Source organism: Aegilops tauschii, chromosome 3 (assembly GCF_002575655.3).
Source record: "Aegilops tauschii subsp. strangulata cultivar AL8/78 chromosome 3, Aet v6.0, whole genome shotgun sequence".
Classification (NCBI taxonomy): domain Eukaryota; kingdom Viridiplantae; phylum Streptophyta; class Magnoliopsida; order Poales; family Poaceae; genus Aegilops; species Aegilops tauschii.
This window is the reverse complement of record NC_053037.3, coordinates 417,929,858-417,938,890: the sequence shown is the minus strand read 5'-3', so window position 1 is coordinate 417,938,890 and position 9,033 is coordinate 417,929,858. Positions and strand designations below refer to the sequence as shown.

Below are 9,033 nucleotides of genomic sequence, written 5' to 3'. Positions count from 1 at the left end.
AGGATCAGATACCCCCAAGTGGGGTTTACTCCACGCGCCAAGTAGGGCAGTGCAAGAGCGCGCCACTCCTCCTGTGCCAGCCTTGTCCGACTCCATGCTCAAAGTCGCGTCCGTATTGATCTTAACGATCCCTACTTCCGGCGGTATCCAGCCATGCCCTGGAAGAATAGAAGCATGAGACTGGGGTATAACGAGCAGTGCCAGATCCTCCCTAATACGCTTGACCGAAGTGAATGGGTCGAGCTGATCATTGTCATGGGTAACCCTGTTTCTTGAATGCCATATGGACCACATAACGGAGATCATCACAGCTCTCTCACTGTCAGAGAAATGCCCATCACATAAAATATCCTGGGACCATGTACTTGGGTGCAATCGGGGTCTTCGAATACCTAAGAACTCATGTGCTTGTTCCCAAAACAACTTGGCATGAGAGCAATGCACTAAAGCATGCATCAGATCCTCATCCATCGCAAGACATACATTGCATCGACTGTTGACTTTGATATGACGACGCCGAAGGGTACATTCGTCTGGTAGGATACCACGGACAACTCGCCACCAGAATACACGCACCTTCTGCAAACCTTGAGCTTCCATAGTTTCTTCCACATCTGTTCTTCGGTCTGTGAGGTATTTGTAACCGTCCCTTCCTCTAGAGCAGCAAGCTCTTTACGAGTCAGCAGAGCACGGTACACACTTTTGACAGAGTAGATACCACTTCGTTCATGGGCCCAAGCAAGAAAATCATCACCACCACCGGAGCGCAAAGGAATATTCAATATGGCTTCAGCTTCTGGTGGGATAAAAAAACTTCTAATCAACTCTGTCCGCCATGTCCAATTTCCGGTGTCAATGAGTTGATCGACGGTAGCAAGTGTAGCACCCCCTGGTACAACCGTGGGGGACAAAGTAGAGAGACCCGGAATCCAGCGATCATCCCAAATAGAGATGGTAGTGCCATCGCCCACCCTTTTTATCAGGCCTGCTGTGAGCGCCTCCTTGCCTGCCACAATTGCTCGCCATATCGCTGAAGCAGACTGTGGAATAGAAGCATCCATGAACTCACAATCAGGAAAATAGCGCCCCTTCATGACCCTTGCACACAGAGAGTTGGGATTAGTAATGAACCTCCATCCGTGCTTACCTAGCAGTGCCAGGTTAAATAACTCAAGATCACGAAAACCCATGCCTCCTCGGGCCTTTGAAGATGCGAGTTTGTCCCATGATAGCCAATGCAACGATCTGCGGTCAAGGGAGCCACTCCACCAAAACTTTGCCATACTAGCTGTAAGGCTTTTACACACATTTTTTGTCAGCTTAAAGCAGCTCATACTGAAAGTTGGGATAGCTTGGGCGACTGATTTAATTAATGTCTCTCCCAGCACAAGCTAGAAGTCTTTCTGCCCATCCATTCATCTTGCATCTTATTCGCTCACCAATATGGTCAAAAATATTACTAGTAATCCGTCCAACTGCAGTTGGGAATCCCAAGTATTTGTCACTGAACGCCTCAACCTGGATACCAAGGACAACAGTTGGAGTATTTGGAGAAAAGAACACCGCACTCAACCAGCGATTGCTTCTGGTCATACGTCGTGCTTTTTGCATAAAAGTCCCTGTACTTTTGGATAATGAACCCCGCAGTCCCTTTTTGAGTGGGTCTGGGAAAACGCTTCATTCTTGTAAAAAAGGCCCTGAAGTTTGGTGTATTCAACCCGTGATCCTTTTAGTGGAGAAGGCGGGCGGGCGGGCGGGCGAGAGGGAAGGGCCGGGGCGTCGCCCCCGACGCAGACGAGACCGCCGGCGGCCTTGCAGGGGCTTGCGGTGGCGCGGTGGACGAGGAACTACCGGATCTCGACGGATCCGGTGGGGAATGGCGCGGGGGCGGCGAATCAGGAAGGAAGGCGGCCGGAGCTTGGAGCACGACGGCTGGCCGGCGCGCCATGGCGTCGGGTACCTGCGAGAGAAGAGAGAGACAAGTGGGAGAGAAAAGGGAGGACGGGAGGAAGGAGATGGAAGGCCGGAGGGAGAAAGAAGAGAGCGGTGAGGTGCGGCAGCGGTCCTGCGGCTGCTGCTCGCTGGTGGCTCGCCGGCCATCGGCGCTAGGTGGGGCTCGGGTGCGCGGAGGCGTCGGGGATCGAGTGAGCTCTCCTCAATCGCGGTTGGAGGCACTCGGGGTCGAGCAAGTGAGCGACGTTCCGTCGTCGCCTTGGTCGGCCTTCGTCCGTTCCCCTCGCGTGCCTTATCCCCTCAGGTCACACGTAAGCTACATCCCCTCTCACTTCCCCATTAATTTGCTACCTTTGATTAGATTTCTCTGGTTGAAATTGGAGCCTCATGTAGTTTAGTGTTGATCTGAGCTACACACTAGCGATTATTTCTGCACATGGTTGTATTCAAGGGAGATTTTGGATGGATGCGGCTGCTGCTGCTGCTGGATGCAGTTGTTGGAATTGTAAGGGAATTCAGTGGATAATGTGTCAGAAAGTTAGACAATTTAGCTATGGATATTTTCAATATTTAGCAACCTGCTTTGGGGTTTCAGTGTTCTGCAGATAAATTTCTGATGCCTTGCTCTTCTAGGAGTTGTGGTTTATCTATGCAAACATGAACCTTATATAAGTAATTGGTGTTCCATTGATGTGTCCAAATGACCCTGAAATATAAAATTGAATTGTGTAAGTGAATTGATGATGATACATGCTTCAGTTTCTGAATATTGGGAAGCAATCCTCATGACATTTCCATGTGAATCTTTTGAAATCCACTTTTGGGTGACTCATTTTTTATTATAATGAATTTAAATTCACATTTCAATTACTTATGAACAAAGCTGGTACATATATTGAAGGAGGCTCAACATTGATGGTTACACCCTGCCGAGATTTGTGAGAACTGCCCACTTTTTCTTTTCTGGGTGTAGCATCTGCAGGCCTACATGCAATCATTATTTTTGTTAAGCAACAGAATGCTACAGTTATCTACAGAGTTATAGGTGAGGGGCGATGAGAGTTGGTTTATGTTGGTATTCAACTTGGTTTGGTACATCTATATAAAGCTCACATGTATTCCACTACATTTGTCTTAAAAGTGTATCCGTGTAGATTTTCAGTTCAAAGGTTTGCATTAAGTCTATTTTCACTCCATGCAGATGATACATTTCTTATCACCCAATGCACTGTTTAGGGGATCCTTCTAATCTGGCATGCTTTTTGGTCTGCCCTGCTTTAGGTAGTTCATGTTGACTCCTTAATTCTTCAGTGATAATGAGCTATTCATGGATCTAGCAACTGACTGTATTTGCTTTGTCCCGAGATGATGGATACTTTTTTTATGAGATCATGGATACTTGAATGCCCTTTCTTGACCACATACGGTTTCTGATTGTTTTCGTACGTTTATGCCTCTTCTGAGCTTGTGGAACCCATTTATTTTCCCAAAGATCACTTGTGCCTGCTAAGTCTTGGGATCCATTTTTTTGTTCCTATGTGACCAATCCGTAGAAGAATGCATGCTCCTGAGCCATAGAAGAAATCAGCAGGTGGACAAAGTTGAGGGCCCGAGGTAGCAATAGTTCTTCAAAGGCACTGGGCAATAATTGATTGGTCGAAGGTAGCATTTTCTGTCGAACTTCAATTGACAGGGAAGAAATTCTTTCTATATGTGCCTTTGGTTTTCTTTCGCTTAGGGAGTTCGTACAGTTCTTTTTTCAGGGCAAGAGATTCTTCAGCTAGATAACAAAGAGCACTTTAATTAATTAGATCAGAAGTTGCTTTTACCATCGAGCTTCAGTTGACAGGGAAAAAATTGTTTCTGTCTATGCCTTTGGTTTTCTTTTACTTAGGGAGTTTGTATAGTTTTTTTCAGGGGAAGAGATTCTTCAGCTAGATGAGAAAGAGCACTCTGATTAATTAGATCAGAAGTTGCGTGTGATGATGATTGCTCGTGCAGACTACAATGGCACCAACCACCAGGCGAGGTCGTCAGTGAGGCGCCGTTGGTGGACATGAGTAAAGCTTCTTGACCTATACGATTCATGGTTTGGCATATTTGCTTCATCGGAGTGCTTCATGTACTTGGTCTGAGATGATTGAGATCCTTAATTTGCATTGGTTTATTTTGCCGCATCTCCTGCAATACATTAGTGAAAAGCTTAGCAGTGCTGATCTTCTAAACTTGAAGTTAATTATGACTTGCTTAAACTCATAATAATTTTGTTTTGGAGAGTGCAGAAATCATTTTGAGGAAACAGTGAACAAAAAAGTTGGGGCATCCATTCCTGGGTAATCAGCTGGGAGAAGCCCAGAAAAATCTGACAGGAGTGGTGACAGTAGCAGCAGCATGCCTGATACAAGACCCCTGAATAGTGATTGGAGCATTAAAGCCATGGTATTATTCTCTTTGGATTTTTTGTTGCATGTCCTGCTTTGCTTAGACGTTTAAATGTGTGATTTGTTTCTACCAGGTGGTATTCATTTTTTGCAGCCGTTGGATGATGTATCATGTACGTCCTCCCCTCTCAACCTTATTCCCCTTGGTCTCTTCAAGAAAAAAAACTGACATCATTAAATATCTTTTGTGATACTTTGAGTGCTACAGAAAACAGAATTTCACTTCGGATAGCTGCATGTGTACATATGTGGTGGAGGAACTCAACAATTTCCAGTAAAAGCAAACGTTTTTGCAGTCAAAGGTAACCTTTGCTACATCTGTTATTGAATATATGTTGGGGAGGACAGTAGCAGTTTTCAGATGTTTGTGTGTTAAATCCGTTGTAAGCTTTCCATCTGTGCATTATTCATAAACTTAATGGGCTTCAATTTTATGCTGCATGATGCAGATAAATTTATTGGTTATTTAAAATATCGACAGATATTTTCTATATCTGGAAGGATGGGCCACATTGAACTCACTAATTCTTTTACAAGCGCACATGAATTGCTAATACAGGCCGGTCATGTTTTCCAACTTTTCCTTCTTCTCCTGATGTTCCCCTGTACTACTTGCCAAGGATCAAGTGCCTCTAAAGTTATACATGTGTACATATATTGAATGATATACTTTTTACTAGGGATTTCTTTATCGAGCGTTTAACATGCTTTAGTTAGTTTGCATGGCATTTCCACTATGCTTAGAACAACATTGTGAAGGTACGTGTTATTCTACCTCTTGGGCTGTAATGCTCCATTCATTCAATGTTTTAGGTTGTGCTTCTCGATGATCAGATATTTATGGCATGGTTGTTATGCTCTGCTCATGGTCGTGTGTAACGTAGGGTATAGATGATGCTTCATGGTGATCATGGTGCCATGGTGGTGGTGTACATGGCATCGATGGTACTTCATGCATGCATGGTTGCTTTCTTTGCAACAGATATGCAGCGCTGCCTTTTCGCTTCTTCTCTGTTTTATATGTCTAATTGTTCCAGGGGTCTAACAGCAGGCAGTATATTTCACGGGATTTCTATATCAGTAGTTTTCTGCTCAAACTTTTTCATGCACCTATAATTATGCATTGGCCTTCTGGATATAGTTGGAATGCTACATCCATTTATTATATCATATTGCCATGAGTTATAACCGTGTCTTCATGTTTGTCCTATTTTACTTACCTTCCTATGTTTTCTTGAGAAACTTCATGCCTGCGAAGCTTTGGTGACTTGATGACAGGAGAAGTGGTCAGGATTGAGCCATCGGACAAGAGATGACCGCCGTCGATTGCCAACAAATTTTTGTATGCCGCAGTGAGCGGGATGGGTTCAATATCTTCAGATGCTCTGCACTGCACCGGCTATATTTGATATGAGTCCACATGCAAAATAAAGGCATCACACGTTCTGGGTTGCTCAGCTATGCTTTTTTTTCGTGATTGGATTATATGCTACTCGGTGTTGAAGGGTTTGTTCATGTCAAAGTTAACAAATCTTGTGATGTTACCAGAGATTGCCCATTTACTCATTCTGCATGGGATGGTCAGGGTTTGATTATTTTTGTCAGCAGACTTTCATTCAGAAAATAACCCAATGGCGCTCGCCTGTTCTCTTTACTTATGTAACTACACAATAGTGCTTTATTAATTTTGTTGTGCAAATAATCAGTCGTTGTGTTTATGAGAAATGATAATGACTCGCACCACTACCATACTTTCTGAAAGTATGTTTTGCTGCAATACAATCCTATATTTACCTCGTGTTATGATTTGATTCAGGTATAGCTTCCAAGTACCCAGTTCAGGGCATGTCCAAATTGAGAGGATTCACTTATATAAAAATAATTTAATTCTCAATTGTCATTGGGGCTCATTAATTTCTAAAATTTCTAATGTATTATAGTAATCAATTTCAAAATATGGAGAGTCTAAAAGATAGACCCATTTGAAAATAGATACAGGGAAATAATCATGTTTTTTGTGAGCATGCAGGAAGTTCATTAAGATTCATATATAAAGGTTACAATAGTGTACTTCCTTTGTTCACTAATATAAGATGTTTTGAATATTTTTATAAAGACTACATACGAACTGAAATGAGTGAAGAAACACATTAAAACACGTCTATATACATCCGATAAAGAAATAAGTTAGAACTCCCTATAATTTGGAATGGAGGGAGTATCATTCATGGGTAGCAATAATTAAACACTCAAAGAATATGTTTCAAATTCCAGAATAAAGCACTCAGTCAAACTTCATCGTACGCCCCTTCCTATCCCACAACCCTTCCACCAGAGGGCAACGTAATATACATATACAACACCCTTAATAACGTAATCTCGAGGGAGATGGAGATCGTGAGTCTCTTTCTTTTAGTAACAGAAAAGGTATTGTTGTGTGTGTGTGTATCGGTCAAGTCCTTCTGCTTGGGCCAAGCCCAAAAACAGTGCAAAAAACAAATACAAATGAAATATAATTTTCCAAAAAAATGTTCATCACCAAAAAATTGAATCAATTTTTAGAAAATGTTCTGAAAAATTGCAAAAAAAATACCTTTTCAAAAACAAAATCGTGTTTTTCTGAACAAGAAAAAATAAAATCGATTGAAAGACTATTCCATGCAGAACTACTCTTTCATCGCATGAAAGTGTGGAGCTGAATTAGGTCTTGACGAATACCATTAGGGTGGCTTCTTGACATCCGATTTTTATAGTCCAAAATGCTATGCTTGTAAACTTATTTCTGGCATTAGCCAACACTCGATATAAGAAGTGTTGCGTAATGCCACATGGAGGGTGTTTAAATTTTTTCGCCCGTTGTAACGCACGGGCATTTGTACTAGTAATATTTATAATCATGTATCTGAACTTTGCAATAGATTACTTACGGACTATCACCTTGCATAGGATGGAAGATGTGCATTTGGAGAAGGTCCAGCCAGTCGATCACCTTTGCACATACCTAGCTCTCCAGTTTTTAGTTTTGCTTAATTTATGGTTTTAAAATTGCTTAAGTCATTGCTTATGAAAATATTAGAGAAATTGAGTTGTTGGTGGCCACCTCTTAACTAGAGGAAAAGGTGATCTTCAGCAAGTTGAAGACAAACCTCCTGCTCTGCTTTTCAAGTAGCAGCTTACAACTTACGTTGATGCGGCCCCAACCCCTCCTCCCAATTATTTGCACTATGCGATATCTAAGGGTTTTTTTTTAAAAGGAGGAGGACCCCCGGCCTCTGAATCTGGACGATGCATGCAGCCACTTTATTAATTATTCACACAAGATTTTACAAAGTCATACAATGGTAAGACTAAAGCCACCGTCTAGGCAACATCTGTAGCTACTCCTATCCAGTTGATGTAGGGATGATGATAGTCTGGGCCTAATACCAAACAGACCTCGCAGCCAAACCTAACATCTAAGACCTGAGGTCCCAACCAGGACGCCTGCCGGGTATGGGGCACCCACCAGTCCGGCTGCCGGGTATGAGGCCGCCACAGCCACCTGCCACCAATCCATCTTCAGTGATGTACCGCTGCATCTACCTTGCCCGGTTTAGCTGCCATCGACACCACCACGACGCCAGACAACGCCACCATCCTGCGCTCGTCCATCATCACACGCCCACCAGCGAGACCCCGCTGCTCCATGCCGCCGAGACCCGCCGTCATCGACGCGAGAGAAGGCACGCCACACCACCTCACGCCTCTTCCATCCGGCGCCGCTCCACAAACGATGCCCCCAATAGGGAACACGACACCGCAACGCCGCCATCGTCCGATCCTCGGTGATCTTAGGATTTCTCCCGGGGCAGCACGAGCAGGTTGACGATGCCTTCATCAAGGTAACGACGTAGACCCCACCATCGCCCGCCATGACCAGAGTCGTCTCGGTTTTCACCGGCGACTATGTCTCCCCAACTCGCTGCCGGTGCTAATAGTGGGATCCAAGATCCGTCACTACCAGCCTGGCCAACCGCCTTCGGTGGAGAAGGCAGCCACCATCACCATGCCCGGGCCAAGAGACCCGGACGTCCTCGTGCCGCAAAGATTACCCAGGGGGATTTCCTCTTGCCGTTGTCGAGACGAGGCCCAGCCGCAGTGGATCTTGATCTAAACCCCTCGGGCCCAGATCAGATCTCATCGCAGCCAAAATCTCATCCGCCAAACGGCCGCCGGAGATCTCCTAGCCACCGCCAACCCGCTGCGCACTGCCGTTGGAGGAGGATGGAGATGGACGCCGCTGCCCCCATGCGTTACCACCGGCCGAGGACTGTGCCGCCGCCGCCTCACCACAGGGGCTTCGCCCCGCGGCGTCCTCAGTGACGGCGGCGGTAGTGGGAGGCGATGGAGGGGGAGGGATATCTAAGGTAAATTCACAATTTTAGTTTACCGTCATACCTTCTTATTTAAAATACAAAAGGTTTGTGTCTTGATGTGTTGATAGATGTGGAAATAGTTAATGCTCTAGACTTTGAAATTTTGTTTCTTTGATATTTGAGCTTTGCATTTCCTAGGTAAGCACTATGTAAAATAATAATTAGATCATAGTTTTTGATGGTTATCTATTTTTCTTTGATCTTTAGAAGGATGTTAGCCTGAG

General features: G+C 44.3%; 1 long non-coding RNA gene across 1 annotated transcript; it reads left to right on the top strand.

Moving 5' to 3' along the window:
- Nucleotides 1–1,751: 1,751 nt before the first annotated feature.
- Nucleotides 1,752–6,125, top strand: LOC109753729 (uncharacterized). The gene is made up of 6 exons (XR_012205224.1): nt 1,752–2,264; nt 3,155–4,013; nt 4,236–4,392; nt 4,469–4,507; nt 4,603–4,696; nt 4,844–6,125. It is a non-coding gene; the product is annotated as an uncharacterized lncRNA (long non-coding RNA).
- Nucleotides 6,126–9,033: the final 2,908 nt, after the last annotated feature.